Source organism: Taudactylus pleione, unplaced genomic scaffold (assembly GCF_031769625.1).
Source record: "Taudactylus pleione unplaced genomic scaffold, aTauple2 ptg000434l, whole genome shotgun sequence".
NCBI lineage: Eukaryota > Metazoa > Chordata > Amphibia > Anura > Myobatrachidae > Taudactylus > Taudactylus pleione.
In genome coordinates this window covers 5538859-5557166 of record NW_028284836.1, presented here as the reverse complement: position 1 = coordinate 5557166, position 18308 = coordinate 5538859, and the positions used below count along the sequence as shown (strand labels likewise).

The 18308-nt window shown below is 44.4% G+C and overlaps 1 protein-coding gene across 1 annotated transcript in view; it reads right to left on the bottom strand.

The window, feature by feature from the left end:
* The window catches only part of NCOA1 (nuclear receptor coactivator 1), a 369979-nt gene extending 356327 nt beyond the window's left edge, over positions 1–13652 (bottom strand). Inside the window, exon 1 of the mRNA XM_088447565.1 lies at positions 13557–13652. The gene's annotated coding sequence lies outside the window, so the exon portion shown is untranslated. The remainder of the gene's footprint in view (positions 1–13556) is intronic.
* Positions 13653–18308: the final 4656 nt, after the last annotated feature.

Below are 18308 nucleotides of genomic sequence, written 5' to 3'. Positions count from 1 at the left end.
AGCAGTGGGGCCCACCGGGGAATTACCCGGCTCTCCGGCCCCCCAGTCCGAGCCTGGACATAGGCAGTGTTGGACTGGGGCATAAAGGGCACACCAAGGGAATGCAATCACAGAGGCCCACTTATATGGAGTGGACAGTCGCTTGCCATCCGACCAGTGGCGAGTAGCCAGCCATTAAAACACACCCATTGGCCCCCACAGTTAAAAAAATAAAACATTGGCCTAAACAGAAAAAAGAACAAAGACATTGGACCTGATTCAGACTAAGGCGCGATCGCTCGCTCTGAGCGATTTTTTGCCCATCTGCGCATGCGCAAGCCATTCGTTACGATCTCATTTTGGATACTCGTAAGCCACTATCAGGTCGCTGATTTGAGTGACAGATAGTGCAGTTTGTGGGAGGTAACAGGGAAAGGTGCTTGTGAACGGGGGAGTGGATGTGCGAACACAGGCGTGTCAGGCCGCCAAAATGCCGATTAAAGGGCATGCATAATTAGCAAAGTAGCGTCATTGTACATGTCACCTGCATGTATTTCAGCCACCACTGATCGCAGTGCTTGCGGCAGGTTAAGGCAACCCCAAGGGCTGCGAGCAACTCCGATGGCTCACGATGGTCCCGATTAATCCTTAATTTCCCGTAGATGACGTGTGTTGCAAGTGGCAAGGGGGCGTCTTCATACACTTGCGAGCGCACTTTGTCGTAGCTCACTAAAACATAGTGGGCATCCTTACGCGACGCAGTGCGAGCACTTCATTTAAATAACCGGCCCCTTTTTGACAGCGAGCGACCGCAACTTGCCAGCGGGTCTGAATGAGCTCCATTGTCCCACACAGAAAAAAACAAAACAAAGAATCATTGGCCCCCACAGTAAAAAAAAGAAAACACATTGGCATCCACATAAAAAAAAAAACCATGGCCTCCTCAGAAAAAAATAAATAAAAAAACATTGACCCCACAGAAAGAAAACAAAGACATTAGCTTCCACAGAAAAAAAAAAAAAAACACATTGACCTGGCAGAAAAAATAATAAAACAAAGTAACATTGGCCTCAAAGTAAATAAAAGAAATAAAATACACTGTAGAAAACTGAAACATGCTGGGCCCACAGAAATACAAACAAAAAACAAACAAACCAAAAAAAACCCCAACACATTGGCCCCCACAGAAAAAAAAATAAAACACACTGGCTGCCACGTTAAAAATACAACACAATGGACCTCTCAGATAAACAACAACAAAAAAAAACACACATTGATCCCACAAAAGAAAATATTTATAAAAAACATTGGTTTCCAAAGGAAATAAAAACAAAAACAAAGACATTGTCCCCCAGGGAAATAAAATTAAAACACACTAGCCCTCAAAGAAAAATACAAATAAAACACATTGGCCCTCACAGTAAAAAATAAATAAAATACAATAGTCGCCATAGAAAAACAAACACACATTAATTATTGCCCCAGGCTCCCATAGCCTTATCACTCGCTATTAAATGGTGCCCATAGTTTTTATGGTTTTACAACAATTCGTACACAAGAATTACAAGCACCAAATACAGTACAGATGACTAGCAGTATTTTTGAATTCAGCGTTTCAGCCACAAATTCCCTCAGTAGGAGGATATAGAAGGTCTGGTATTGATGGTGGTGGGTTCTTACAGTACTTGCTTATATATTTCTTCCCCTAGCTACTGTATACTGTCAGATGAATTTTATTTGACTGTTATTGAAAATGATCCTCGTGCTATGGAAAACTACCTGCAACGACAACACGGTAACATAGGATGTTGTACAGAGAGGGCCACAAGCAAGACAGTGCGAATACAGGACATAGGTGACTAAATAAAGTAACAAACAGTAGACGGCGAGCTGCATTTTCACCTTTGTAACCGGATCGACAGGTTTTCCGAGGGAGTGTACTGTATATAAACGCAGATCAGGAGAGTACACAGTTATGCACTGAATGTATCTGGTAAGCGGGACACACGTTATTCTCCTTTTAGCGTTATCAAAACAATAAATAGTAACTTACAGCAATGTGACAAATGCTCTTTTCAATTATTCAACTTAATATATTCCCTCCCGAGATTTACTAGAGGCAGACCTGACCAACTAGGAATGTGTCTATAGACAACAGATTACAGTGGGGCACAACCTTACAGTGAGCACTCAATTGTCTGCATTGGCCACGTAGCGCCACCAGAACAGTCGCTGAGTGCACCACGTAACCACCCATGTTCTCTGCTTTTCCCTCGCACCCCATGGAGGTGTACTGGTTAATCAACCAAACTATCCGACCATAGAGATGGTCCCTCCACCTTCAGAGGACAGTTGGATTACAGTGAGGTCGACACACTATTCAATATAATAAAGGTGGCAATGACGGTGCTCCAACCATTTTATTACCTCAGAACCTCATTTGCTGCAATACCACCTCTGCATTCAGCTGGGGTTGGTGGTGGTGGCGGTGATGAGATGTGCAGCAATTGTTAATCCACCACAGCAATGACTGACGCTTGTGATTAGTTCTTCAGGCTCAAAACCACCGACCCCACCACAGTTTTCCCAAAAGGGCTATAAGAGGAAAGGAGAAGCCTCGGAGAAGAACATCTGCACTGAGCAGCCCCCGAGGTCTGGCGAGTTGGAGGGGCACCTTAGTAATATAATGGGCGGAAATGTATTACACCTTCTAATGGGTGGAGAGGTGGACAAATTGTCCATAACAACCAATTAGCTTTTAGCTAGCATTTATCAAGTTTATTCTATAAAATGATGGGTAGAAGCTGTTATGGTTGATATTAGGCCAATATCTCCACTTCTCCACCCTTTAGAAGGTTTGATGCATCTCCCCCCATTGTTTACTAGGTGGTAGTCCAGCTTTAAATGATTGAATAGGGACTGCGTTGGATTGTTCACTGACACTAGAGACGGATGGGACAATGATTAGAAGAAAAGGAGACTCGTTAGTTAATCAGTTCTCAGGTACAGCCCAAAGTAATCCTCTGTTTTATCTTTATTACTCTAATTTACCCACACAGTGGTGGTGAAGTCCAACTCCTCGCAGTTTAGTAGAAGTGTGGCACGTCCATTACACTGTTCGGTATTGGCCCACCACACAGGACATACCACGGCCTTCCACACCGCGACCTTCACAGAATGACCATGGTGGGCTTCAGACCCACATTCGCCCACCTCTTCCTTTTACAATCGACATTGCTTTCAGATTATCTGTTAAGACCCTAAAACAAGACCATGGGACCGTCACCAAAGAGAGACATTTGAATTAAAGTACATAGTACATATTCTATACTCAGCACAGCTCAACCCACCAAGAAGCAAATCATTCCCAAAGAACCAGACTGAGTTTGGTGGTCCATTAAGCGATAGGTTGGTTAGTATTAGCAACGAAGCCACATTTCTAAAGGAGTTTTGACTGTTCGGTGTAAAGTTTATTCCACTTTAAAGTGGGTCAGTCACCTGCACAGAGGCAGCCATTTTGTGGGCTGAGTAGATATTCAATTTACTAGAAACTCATGACATTTCTAAAGCATAAGGCAGAAAGTGGCCCGTCCCTCTAGGATAACAGATTCAGTGGTGACAATAGTGTATTATATAACATCCTCAGTGATTACACTAGTGTATTATATAACATCCTCAGTGATTACACTAGTGTATTATATAACAGCCTCAGTGATTACAATAGTGTATTATATAACATCCTTAGTGATACACTAGTGTATTATATAACAGCCTCAGTGATTACACTAGTGTGTTATATAACAGCCTCCGGTATGACAGTAGTGTACTATATAACAGCCTCAATGATGACACTAGTGTATTATATTACAACTTCAGTGATTACACTAGTGTATTATATAACATCCTCAGTGATTACATTAGTGTATTATATAACATCCTCAGTGATTACACTAGTGTATTATATAACATCCTCAGTGATTACACTAGTGTATTATATAACAGCCTCAGTGATTACACTAGTATATTATATAACATCCTCAGTGATTACACTAGTGTATTATATAACATTCTCAGTGATTACACTAGTGTATTATATAACATCCTCAGTGATTACACTAGTGTGTTATATAACATTCTCAGTGATTACATTAGTGTATTATATAACATCCTCAGTGATTACACTAGTGTATTATATAACAGCCTCAGTGATTACACTAGTGCATTATATAACATCCTCAGTCATTACACTATTGTATTATATTAACAGCCTCCGTATGACAGTAGTGTACTATATAATAGCCTCAATGATGACACTAGTGTATTAAATAACAGCCTCAGTGATGACACTAGTGTATTCTATAACATCCTCAGTGATTACACTAGTGTATTATATAACATCCTCAGTCATTACACTATTGTATTATATTAACAGCCTCCGGTATGACAGTAGTGTACTATATACCAGCCTCAATGATGACACTAGTGTATTATATTACAGCCTCAGTGATTACACTATTGTATTATATTAACAGCCTTCGGTATGACAGTAGTGTACTATATAACAGCCTCTATGATGACACTAGTGTATTAAATAACAGCCTCAGTGATGACAGTAGTGTACTATATAACATCCTCAGTGATGACACTAGTGTATTATATAACATCCGATTCTTCAGTGATTACACTAGTGTATTATATAACATCCTCAGTGATGACACTAGCGTTTTATATAACAGCCTCAGTGATTACAATAGTGTATTATATAACATCCTTAGTGATACACTAGTGTATTATATAACAGCCTCAGTGATTACACTAGTGTATTATATAACAGCCTCCGGTATGACAGTAGTGTACAATATAACAGCCTCAATGATGACACTAGTGTATTATATTACAACTTCAGTGATTACACTAGTGTATTATATAACATCCTCAGTGATTACACTAGTGTATTATATAACAGCCTCAGTGATTACACTAGTGTATTATATTAACAGCCTCCGGTATGACAGTAGTGTATTATATAACAGCCTCAATGATGACACTAGTGTATTATATTACAACTTCAGTGATTACACTAGTGTGTTATATAACAGCCTCAGTGATTACACTAGTGTATTATATTAACAGCCTCCGGTATGACAGTAGTGTATTATATAACAGCCTCAATGATGACACTAGTGTATTATATTACAACTTCAGTGATTACACTAGTGTGTTATATAACATCCTCAGTGATTACATTAGTCTATTATATAACATCCTCAGTGATTACACTAGTGTATTATATAACAGCCTCAGTGATTACACTAGTGTATTATATAACAGCCTCAGTGATTACACTAGTGTATTATATAACATCCTCAGTGATTACACTAGTGTATTATATAACATACTCAGTGATTACACTAGTGTGTTATATAACATTCTCAGTGATTACATTAGTGTATTATATAACATCCTCAGTGATTATACTAGTGTATTATATAACAGCCTCAGTGATTACACTAGTGCAATATATAACATCCTCAGTCATTACACTATTGTATTATATTAACAGCCTCCGTATGACAGTAGTGTACTATATAATAGCCTCAATGATGACACTAGTGTATTAAATAACAGCCTCAGTGATGACACCAGTGTATTATATAACATCCTCAGTGATTACACTAGTGTATTATATAACATCCTCAGTCATTACACTATTGTATTATATTAACAGCCTCCGGTATGACAGTAGTGTACTATATACCAGCCTCAATGATGACACTAGTGTATTATATTACAGCCTCAGTGATTACACTATTGTATTATATTAATATGACAGTAGTGTACTATATAACAGCCTCTATGATGACACTAGTGTATTAAATAACAGCCTCAGTGATGACAGTAGTGTACTATATAACATCCTCAGTGATGACACTAGTGTATTATATAACATCCTCAGTCATGACACTATTGTATTATATTAACAACCTCCGGTATGACAGTAGTGTACTATATACCAGCCTCAATGATGACACTAGTGTATTATATTACAGCCTCAGTGATTACACTATTGTATTATATTAATATGACAGTAGTGTACTATATAACAGCCTCTATGATGACACTAGTGTATTATATTACAGCCTCAGTGATTACACTATTGTATTATATTAATATGACAGTAGTGTACTATATAACATCCTCAGTGATGACACTAGTGTATTATATAACATCCGATTCTTCAGTGATTACACTAGTGTATTATATAACATCCTCAGTGATGACACTAGTGTTTTATATAACAGCCTCCGGTATGACAGTAGTGTATTATATTATATAACATCCTCAGAGATGACTAGTGTATTATATAACAGCCTCTGTAATTACACTAGTGTTTTATATAACAGCCTCCGGTATGACAGTAGTGTACTATATAACAGCCTCAGTGATGGCACTAGTGTACTATATAATAGCCTACAGAAAGTGATAGCACTAGTGTACTATATAATAGCCTACAGTAAGTGATGGCACTAGTGTACTATATAATAACCTACAGTAAGTGATGACACTAGTGTACTATATAATAGCCTACAGTAAGTGATGACACTAGTGTACTATATAATAGCCTACAGTAAGTGATGGCACTAGTGTACTATATAATAACCTACAGTAAGTGATGCCACTAGTGTACTATATAATAGCTTACAGTAAGTGATGGCACTAGTGTACTATATAATAGCCTACAGTAAGTGATAGCACTAGTGTACTATATAATAGCCTACAGTAAGTGATGGCACTAGCGTACTATATAATAGCCTACAGTAAGTGATGACACTAGTGTACTATATAATAGCCTACAGTAAGTGATGACACTAGTGTACTATATAATAGCCTACAGTAAGTGATGGCACTAGTGTACTATATAATAACCTACAGTAAGTGATGGCACTAGTGTACTATATAATAACCTACAGTAAGTGATGGCACTAGTGTACTTTATAATAGCCTACAGTAAGTGATGGCACTAGTGTTCTATATAATAGCCTACAGTAAGTGATGGCACTAGTGTACTATATAATAGCCTACAGTAAGTGATGGCACTAGTTTACTATATAATAGCCTACAGTAAGTGATGACACTAGTGTACTATATAATAGCCTACAGTAAGTGATGGCACTAGTGTACTATATAATAACCTACAGTAAGTGATGGCACTAGTGTACTATATAATAACCTACAGTAAGTGATGGCACTAGTGTACTATATAATAACCTACAGTAAGTGATGGCACTAGTGTTCTATATAATAACCTACAGTAAGTGATGGCACTAGTGTACTATATAATAGCCTACAGTAAGTGAAAGCACTAATGTACTATATAATAGCCTACAGTAAGTGATGGCACTAGTGTACTATATAATAGCCTACAGTAAGTGATAGCACTAGTGTACTATGTAATAGCCTACAGTAAGTGATAGCACTATTTTCTAGTGATTTGATCGTAGCTAGGCTTCATTATCAAGGCTATTGTTTTAATCTATAAAATGGCCGCCTGCACTGTGCAGAGGTGTAATATAAATTTTTAGTCTCCCTGGAAATGAGTAAACATTATTTCAGCTATTATATTGAAATAATAAGTAGATAAGAGAGCCCGAGGGGAGGTGTAAATGGACAGCCACAGGTTTTGAGATTACACCTTACACACATGTTAGTGCCTTTTATAACTGTGGTTTGTGTCACTGCTATTTGTGTACGTTTGCATTGGCCATCTGGCGATTTGCTTGCAGAGGGGAAGGATGTGAGAGGAGTTTGGTGAATCTGCTCTTCCTCTTTCTGCCAGCTTGGGGGAAACGCACAACTTCTGTACGTTTATATTTGGAAAACCTGCATCCAACCACTTATGAATAACTGACGGGTGAGATTCCTTTCATAAAGGTCAGTTACACAATAAATAATGAACAATTATTGATCATTATTATTTAAGCCCTTTGCTGCTGAGGCCATTTCTCAGCAACGTGAGGCGTCTATTCTGGAACTTTTCGAGCTGGTCTCATTCCATCATCAATGTCCGACATTGTAGCTACGCACAACCCAAATCCTACCTTGTATTTGGCAGATATGCAGTATGCAGAGGGAATATACTGTATGCAGCAGGAGCCAGGTTTGGGAGATCGAGGCTCCTTTTGAACCACCGCCTGTCATGGACTCCTAGTTATTTTCTGCAGTATTGTGGGTATTAAAGGGCACAATTTTGAAGGAGCAAAATACCAGAGCCGTGACTAGTGGTGGATGAGAGGTGTCTCTGCCCAGTGCGCAGCGCCTAGGGGGAGGTACCATTACTCCCCCGTTGCTGTGGCACCAGCATGCAGGGTGCTAGAAATGCCATCTTGAAGCCTAGAGGAGCCATCTTGGGCCCCTCCGGTCACTAACGCAATATTCTCAAACATTTTTTTCATCTTTTTATCCTGTCTGTATCTCTTTTTTTTTTTTTTTTATTTAAAAGCCCAAAACTCTCAAGCCTTGGTGCGCATGCCCATAATTGGAGACACAGGGTCTGATTCAGAGATGGCCGCTAATGGCGCTGCCGCAGCGGTGAATTTGTACGCAGCGACTGTGCAAAAATATGCAAACGTCGCAGCCGCTAAGATTTGGATTGAGACACCCACCCGGCGGCTTCGCAAATCCAAGCGATTGCGTACAAAGACGGAGCATCGCTCGCAGATCAGACGATTATCGGACTTCTGACTGACCCTATGGTAATGCAGAATGGCCGCAGGAGCTGAGACGCTGGAGCCATTTTCACTGCGTATGGGATCGCAGTTGCAGGCTTTCCCCGCAATGGTCAAGACACGCCGGCGTTTCAGTCGCCACCTCCCAAATGACAAACAGTCCCTGTCTGTCAATCACTGAGGTAAATCCAATTAGCTGTGAGGCGTGCAAATTGGGTGTGAGTTGCCGTTACAATGACGTTCAACGGCACTGCATCTCGCGTGATTCGCGGCCCACTCTCAGCCCGAATTCGCACCAATTAGCTCGCACCCCTGTAGGTTTTGTGCAAATTCAGTTGCTATGATCACTCGCACCCGCGAGTACATTGCGGTTAATTGGGTCGACCCTGCGAGTGACAACGGAAATTAAACTTGACACATGCACAGTGTGACTCATATACGTGCGCAGATTACCGATAAAACATTGTCATTGCGTCTATCTCTGAATCAGGCCCACCGGCCAGGCACAGTGATACGTTAACGCTTACAACTTGAGGCCAGTGACGCTGGGGCATTTGGGCATGACTTTATGAAAAGTATTCTTATTAAATAGCAGCGATATGTGATTTTTTGTATAATAAGCATAATCACTCCCCCCTCCCTCCAGCGCCAGCCATCAATTACACAGAAACATCCCTGTGGCTAGGCATAACTGCACAACGGTACTCACAGTGCCAGTCAGTTACATGAGGAACCTCACCATCCACCCTCCACCCATTGCACAGATAAGGGTACGCTGCACAGCATGGCCACTCACTTGTCAGCATTGCAAAGGGGGCTCATTTATTCACAACAGTGTGGTCATGCCCCCATATGCTTTGCTATGCCCCCTGGTAACTGGTCCCCATAGATAACCAGTGGCTCTGGATATACCTCACCAGCATAAATGTGCTCTAGAGAGGAATACTCCAGACCCTCCACTGCTCCATACAATATACATGTGATGCGGACACTCTGCTCTCCAGAGGCTGTGCTGGTGTGAGACGCCATTATGGCGGTTCTGATGTCCTATCCGCCCAATTACCTCCACCATAGTGACCATGATCCCTGGTTACTCATGTATTATAATATAATATTGGTGGCACAGTCAGGCTGGTACAGGCCTCAAGACTGTGATATATACATGGCTGAATTCTCATAGTAAATTTGCAAGCTCTATACAAACCTGCAGGGTATTTATAGAAATAGCTGACATTCCGCTGTTTATTTTCATTAACCATAAACTTTAATAGGCACAAAGCAAACACAGGTTAGGCTGAGATTACGGCGCTCGGTTGCTTAAACAGGTAAATCACACTGATGGAAATTTTGCAGGAAAAGTTCTGATCATAATTTTGTTACATACAGACGACTTTCTGTCACATTAAGCCCCTTTAAGCCTCCTTTATCCAAACACTGCTGATATACCCAAGAACGATAGCGACATTCACTTACACAGCAAATGTAAATGCAATTTCATATATCTGTAATTCTAATAAGATATGTCAGATTGTACTGCATATGTGTGCATGTACATGTGATAGGGAATATTGGGCCTCCTTCAGAAGCGGTCGGAGGATGCAAGCGGTCGCTCAGAAACACCCACAGCTCTAACGACCGCTAGGGTGATGGTCGCGATGGACATTGACCATCGCGACCATCGGGGCTTACGACGAGACCCTAGGGTAGGGTCTCACTTGTCGTAAGCCCCGGAGAGCTTCTGGCTCTGTCAGAGCCGGAAGCTCTCCACTGACATCACTAGTGATGTCAGTGGGGCCTCCCCCAAACGGCAGGCGTTCCCATGGGAACGCCTCTGTTTGGGCTGCCACCCCCCCGGCCCGCCTTCCAAACGGGGCGAGCTGTCAATCAACATCGACAGCTCGCCCCCTTTGGAAAGAGACCCACTACGACCAGCGCTGTCGGTCGTAGCGGGTCTCACGCATGCGCACGAAGGAGCCGGCTCCCTCGTGTGCATGCGCACTAGACAAACATCAAGGCGGCCGTGCGGTCGTAGACCGTACAACCGCCTCTGAATACAGCCCATAGAGTGTAAGCTCCACTGGGATAGGGACTGATGTGAATGGCCAAATATTCTCGGTAAAAGCGCTGTGGAATATGTGTGCGCTATATTAATAACTAGTAATAATAATAATGATTATCATTTATAAATAAAGGTAACAACCCATCACATTGTAGGTCTAGGCCAGTGTTCACGCTATTTCACGCTATTTCAGTCTGCCTAGCTGGTGCACAGGTGTATTCATCACTAAATGCCACATTTTGAAAGATATGGTGCATCTGACACATTCTAAAGAGCCACCGGTGGTCTGGAAAACATCAAGTGTTGGGGTCCTTAGGGCCGATTATGAGAAACGCAGCTCTAGGCCCCTCTTTCTGGTGACACACAGGGGAGAGCCACCACAAGGGCAAGGAAGACAGAAGTATCGTCCTGCTAAGGGACGCGCCTACACTGTCACAGCGCTAAAGTGCGAAAGCCCCATATGAGCAGGTGGGATTCCCGCACGTGGCAGTAGAGTGACGTGATCCAAACAGAGTTTTGTGGGGTTCGCAGTTTGATGAGGGAGAGTCGACTGACCGACCGATTCGGCAAGAATGCGGCTGTGCCGGCAGCTGAAGATTCCGACAGGGGAGGTAAGTAGGCTATCCCTACCCCTCTCCCCCCTAACTCTAACCCTCCCTTAGGGGTGCCTAACCCTAACCTACCCCCCTAGTGCTTAAACCTAACCCCCCCTCCCCGCACCCTAAACCTAACCCTCCCGGGGGGCGCCTAAACCTAACCTCCCCCTGGTGGTGCCTGATCCTAAACCCCCTTCCCCTAGCCTGATCCTAACCCTCCCGGGGGGGTGCCTAACCCTAACTTCCCCCGGGAGTCCCTAATCCTCCCCCCCACGGCTAAGCGCTCCCAACGCCTGGCTTAGCTATGATCAGTATGCCGGGCATTGGGATTTCGGCGAGGGTCTAATGATAGGCACCAATATTTAGACGCCTATCATTAGTCCCACTCTGGGATTTCACAATCGGGAAGACGACGGTCAGCATTTTGACCGACGGCTTCCTAACTACATCCCGTGTGTACTCCCCGGCTGACGGCATGGGCGATTTTTATATATCGTCCACTGTGTACCCAGCATAAGTTCATGGTGCCTGGAATTGCAGAGCGCAGCTGACCCGGTGTAACCACATGAAAGAGACGTCTCTGAGGCACGAGAGAGAGAGAGAGCCCCCGAGACTGTGACAGTGACAGCTCGGAAACACTACCCCAGGACTGATAGGGCAGCTCAGGAGAAACAGACAGTCCTGGGCAGTCTGAGTGTGAAATGTGGCTGAGAGTCGGACACCATAGAGATAGCGGCTTAGTGCCTGTTGCTATAGGAGCCCTGAGAGACTTTAATGCGAGCGAGCGCAATCTGTTATCGCCACTAAGAGGCGTTTGGACTTGCGATGCTGCAACGCTACAAGCTGCTTTAGGGGATGCAAATACAATTTGACAGTCAGAGTGAACTGGTCTGGCGGCCATCTTCTGGCACCTATACATGTCTCGCACCACTTCACCTGTGTCATCTCGGCTACCGAACTGGTTATTAAAGCTGCATGCGGGAACCTGTATTATGACTGCTTCTCCTCACAGTGGGATAAAAAAAGATTAGTTGATGTACAGTATGAAGCAGTGAAAAGACTGGAGAAGAGGACCAGGGCAGGGGAAGTTGCCCATAGCAACCAATCAACTTTGTGTTAGCATTTATCAAGTACAGTCAGTAAAATACTAGGTAGGAGCTGATTGGTTGTTACAGGCAACTTCACCCCTTAGGGATCTAGTTACTAAGCAGTGTTAGGAGACAGAGTGAAAAGTGATAAGGTACCAGCCAATCAGCTCCCAACTGTCATTTTTCAAACACAGCCTGTGAGATGGCAGTTAGGAGCTGATTGGCTGGTACCTTATCACTTTTCACTCTGTCTCCTAACACTGCTTAGTAAATAGACCCCCTTATAAGATTTGCTACTGTACATCTCTGATAACAGATATTTACTGTGTTAGGCGAATTATCCACCTTCCTCATAATCCCCAGTGGTTGGGCATGCACAGCATCAGGGCGGGCACAGTAAGCTCTTCGCTGGGACAGACTCCACTTGAGGCCTGCTGTCCTGATAAGAGCCTTTTCTTAAAATAATAATAAAAAAATAAAAATAAGTCCTATCTCATGCCTTCCTTTTTTTTGTAATTATATTATATTAAACTGGTAATCGCCAAATGAGGTATTATAACCAAACAATGAAAATAATAACATAGAACGGTGTAAATCCGCTCCTGAAAACTACTCGCACAAATCTAAGATGCAAGAAGATCGGAGCATGCAGCTTGCAAACGGTCCCCAATTCTCGCTGTCGTGCCGCTAGAACGTAATTACAATCCGTCCCTGCCTAAAACACATTTTTTGTTTCCGAGAACAAAACCATCTTCGCTGTGATGTAAAAAGAGAAAATGAAAACGCGATCAATATGTTGTCGTTGTTTTGTGATTTATGTATCGTGTAGCGGGTCATATTTCCAATGCAGATAATAGCGATAAAAGTCAAACAATGTTTCCCCACAGAGTAAACAGTAAACAGCCTGATTTATTACGATATCATCACCGTATTTTATTTCCAATTATAGAATTTTTTTTTTTTTTTAAATTTAAATTATTATTTTTTTTTCTGCTGACGGTTTGCTCAATAATCACACGTGCCTCTCTCTATTTTATTTTATTTTTCAATGCACAAATGAGGCCAAAACATATCAACTTCCCAGCAGCCCACAGACCTGGAGACGTACCTCTAGCACTGAGGAGCCGAAGCTGGCTTCATGGGAAAAACTCTGGTCGGCTAATTGACTTGCAGGGAGGAGGTGAGACCGTATAGCAGCAGGAAAGAGGTTCATTGATCTCCTATCGACAGGCTCTAATAGAAATCTTGTGGCAGGAGGTATTGCATCAATTACTGAGATCTATGGGAGGAAATTAGGAGAAATAGGATGAGCCGCACTTTTCTAGTTATAAAAAAAAAGAGTCCAATTAAATTAAACAATTACACGTGCTAGGATGGCATAATCCGGGGTACGAGGGGTCACTCCACAGGTTACTGCAAGTTCTAATAACACATCAGAGAGTTATGTATTTATGCAATGTACAGCACACATTTTCCTGCTAAACACGCCATAATATGTAGTACAGACGGCTAATCGCTGCAAGAGGGGACTCAGGGGTGAACTACGGCACTACTTTAAAGAATTTCTACCCCTTAATCAGTGCAGAGTCTGAATGCCGAATTTGACAACAATTGGGTCAAGGAAAGTTTGAAAAGGAGGGGGGGTACCATTTTGGGTGAAGGTGTCATGTGACCGGACGGCCTGGAGCCACCTCACTGACACCGACTGCCCCCTTTTCAAATTTCCTGTGGCTGAATAATTGTCAAATAAAAGCGTCGGAAATTATACCATGAGACGAGAGATGCCTTTTAATGACCGATCGGAACTTGTTATGTTGCTGTTGTGCAGTAATGTCACGGATGCTGCCGCATTAAAAAAAAAAAAGTACCCGATTTTCTCTGACAATAATTAATTAAATTCATTATTCCAAATCGATTGCAGCACGTAGAGACGCTATGGGCGTGAACAGAACAGATTAATTTTGAGATGAATCGACAAACTGTAATTTGCATGAATACTATTATTATAAGGTTTCACAGTCTGGCTGTAATAAGCGATACATGAGAACACACAACTCTATAGCGATTTAAAGTTCATTGTGTTTGTGCAGGTCACAGCTTTCTGTACATAGAGATGAACTGAAGATTTAGGGAGTGAATACAACAGAAAGCACCGTAAGCAAGCACTGACTGTGTGTAAAGGGCTTTCTATTCAAAGAAGGAAGATCAGATTTACTATATATCCCCCTTTCCCATTAATATTACTTTTGTGGGGTCCCTCCACAGTCACATAAAACTATTCATTGCATGTAACAGGGTCCTAGCACCCCCATATTGCAGGGACCCCTGTCATTCTGCTTGTCCCTCTCTCACTCTCTCTCTCTCTCTCCACTGAGTAGAAAAGATCTAAAGGTGATCAACAGGGATCCTGGTGCATTGGACCCTCACTGCTTGGCAGCGGTCATATGGGAGAGACCCCCCAACAATGTGCTATTATTGGGGTGAAGATTTGGTGAAATTACATTTTTAAAGGGGGTTAAATCCCTTGAGCTAATCTACAGCCATTTCTGGCCAACGGTGGCAAGGACAGAGCATTCCCATGGTCTGGACAATTGTTACAGTATGTGTTTGCCATTTATATATTATATTTTACATATGCTGTACAGTAGTCATCTGCAAGATGAATGCCAGAACAACTTTCCCAATCAAAGGTCAACTTTTGCCTAACTCAATTCTGCTACCACCCTCCTGGGGCAGATGCTGTGGCCTCTACTACACATGTGCCAGCCTGGCGCATGCACTGTTAAGCTCTATTTGGGTCTTTCATTGTGCATGTGTGATCCCTGCAAGTTTGTATAGGACCAGGCGATGCAACGTTCTGCCCCTGGGGAATGTAGTTACTATCCCGGCTGTAAATGTCGTGATTCCGGCGGCTGCATTCTGAGAGCCGGCATCCAGACACCAGTCCAGCCAGAATCCCGGTGCTGGCTTCCCAGGTGCTGGCATCCTGATGGTCGGCATCCCGATAGTAAGTATTGGAGTTAGGGAGAGGGTTAAGGGTTAGGCACTAGGAGGAGGGTTAGAGATTGGCTGCAGGGCAGGGGAAGGGTTAGGGTTAGTCTGCCGGGAGGTTTGGTTTGGGCTACGGGTGGGATGGTTAGGGTTAGGCACTAGGAGGAGGGTTAGAGATAGGCTGCAGGGCAGGGGAAGGGTTAGGCTGCGGGGAGGTTTGATTTGGGCTACGGGTGGGATGGTTAGGGTTAGGCACTAGGAGGAGGGTTAGAGATTGGCTGCAGGGCAGGGGAAGGGTTAGTCTGTGGGGAGGTTTGGTTTGGGCTACGGGTGGGATGGTTAGGGTTAGGCACTAGGAGGAGGGTTAGAGATTGGCTGCAGGGCAGGGGAAGGGTTAGTCTGTGGGGAGGTTTGGTTTGGGCTACGGGTGGGATGGTTAGGGTTAGGCACTAGGAGGAGGGTTAGAGATAGGCTGCAGGGCAGGGGAAAGGTTAGAATCAGTTTTAGGATTACAGAGGACATTGCCAGGAAAAGTTATGTACTGTATGGGTAAATGTTGCTTCTACGAGGTGGCTCTTCATACAGACAGTTGTCCAAGCCATGAATTGATCCAAATCTGAACCCGGCCTTGTATGATGTTCTTGTAACCCCAAAACTAGACGTTTCCGTGCTACAGATCGAACCTGTCATTATCCATGTGAAAAGCGTCTTCTGTATAGTCACATACAGAATCTCTCTGATAAAAATAATATGGATCTAATCACCAATGAAGAAACCCATAGTAAGCCTGAGCCTAATATAAAGGCTGGGTGCGGGCCCAGGAACTGACTACACCATTTTTGCTCTAGGGTTTAACCAGTGTCCTCAATGTGAACCTAACCTCAGGGGCGCAGATAGGGGGGGGGGAGCGGGTACTCATTACCCGGGCCCGGGCTTGCTGGAGGGCCCGGCGGGGGCAACCACACCCCCCCGCCCCGTCTTACATCATTACATCACAGCAGCCCAGCACACGCTGCTGTGTGCTGGGCTGCACTGGGAGACTGCCCAGCAGCTGCTAAGACACAGCCACAGCAGTCTCCTATGCCTGTGGGGGGAACAATCAAGCTGATGGCGCCCCCCACTGGTTATGCGCCGGGCTGAGGGGGCTCACAGCGCAGCGGCGCTGCAAAACTGTTTTTTTTTTTTAATCTAAGGGGTCATGGCCACACCTTCCGCAATAAGGCCACGCCCCTTTTTTTTACCAGGGCCCAGCGTGGCTCCTGGCCGGCCTGCCTAACCTCTATGTGCCCTCGATGAGTGTTCCGGAAGCCGCAGCTTTCAGTCTGTCCCAGGTTCCTTCTCTTTTTGGTGAAGGAGCAAATCCGGCATCTGGTAACTCTGGGCCTGATTCAGAGCCGGACGCTATTTGCGCTCGCTCGTTCAGAAAAAGGGGCCGGATATTTAAATAAATCGCTCGCTCTTTGCGGTCTGTTGACGCCTCTACGTCTGAACGAGCGAACGAAACATGCGCTCGCTATTTTGTAAAAAATGCCCCCTGGCCACTCGCATCCTACGTCATCTCCGCTATTTATTAGATTAATCGAGTACATCGAAAGGCGTATGAACTGCTCGCAGTGCTTGTGGTTGGATTTTCCTACCGCAATGATGCGAGCAGTTCAGGCTAAAAGAGAACCAAGTGACGTGGTCGATGACGCTGCTTTGTTAATTATGCACACCCTTAAAACGCCCGTTTTGACCGTTTGGCACGCCTGCGTTCGGATCACCACTCCCCGTTTTCAAGCACCTTCCCCTGTTACCACCCACAAACGCCTCATCCTGTCACTCAAATTAGCAGGCATTCGCTATTTTGCGAGCACACAATTTCCGACCGCAATGCGTATTACAACCCATACGCATGCGCAGTTGTGCGAACATCGCTCGGAGCGAACGAGCGGCCGCTTACGAGCGGCTCTGAATCAGGCCCTCTATACTGTTTGAAAATGCAGTTACTGCAACTAAGGATTTAGGGGTCTATGTACTAAGCCTTGGAGGGAGATAAAATGGATGGAGATGAGATACCAACCAATCAGCCCCTGGGCGAGATGCACTAAGTGAAAAATGCAATATAACCCCCGTTTCCGGGGTTTTACCGCATTTTCCATATGCACTATTGGCCTGGCCGCCGGGGTTCCGATGCGGAGGGTAACGCCAGCTTTTGTTGGCGTTACCCTATAGAAGCCTATGGGTCTGGTATGAGGGATCCTCCCAGCATGCCCCGCGGCCGCCGCGTCACTCTGCACATGCGTAGATGGACTCCCGGGTTCTAAACCCGGAAGCTGCATGGCTGGCGGTTCCAATCCCGGCAGCGGCAGCCCGAGATCCCGATCGTTCATTCTGGCAAGTATAGCTAACCTAGGGCCTGATTCAGACCCACTCGCAAGCGGCTGTCCGCTCGCAAGTGGGTCGTTGGTCTGCACTGAGCATGCGCACTACGGAGGGAGCTCCGTCGTGCGCATGCGCCAGACGCAACGAGCGAAGGACTTTCATTTGCTCGTTGTGTCTGATCAAAGGGGGCGTGCTGTCGATGTTGATTGACAGCACGCCCCCTTTGGTGGGCGTGCCGGGGGCGTGCCTCCCTGAAGGGGGCGTTCCCAAGGGAACGTCTACCGTCAAAAGCCGGCCCACTGACATCACTAGTGATGTCAGTGGGAGTGATTTTGGCTCTGATAGAGCCAAAATCACTCCGGGCCTTGCGGTTGAAAACCTCAACCGCAGGCTCCGGCTCGCAGTGGCGATGGTCGCGATGGTCACGACCATCGCGGCCATCAAACTGCACGCTCGTATAGGCTGTGGGTGGTGACCCACAGCTATACGAGCGTCCAGGAGGACG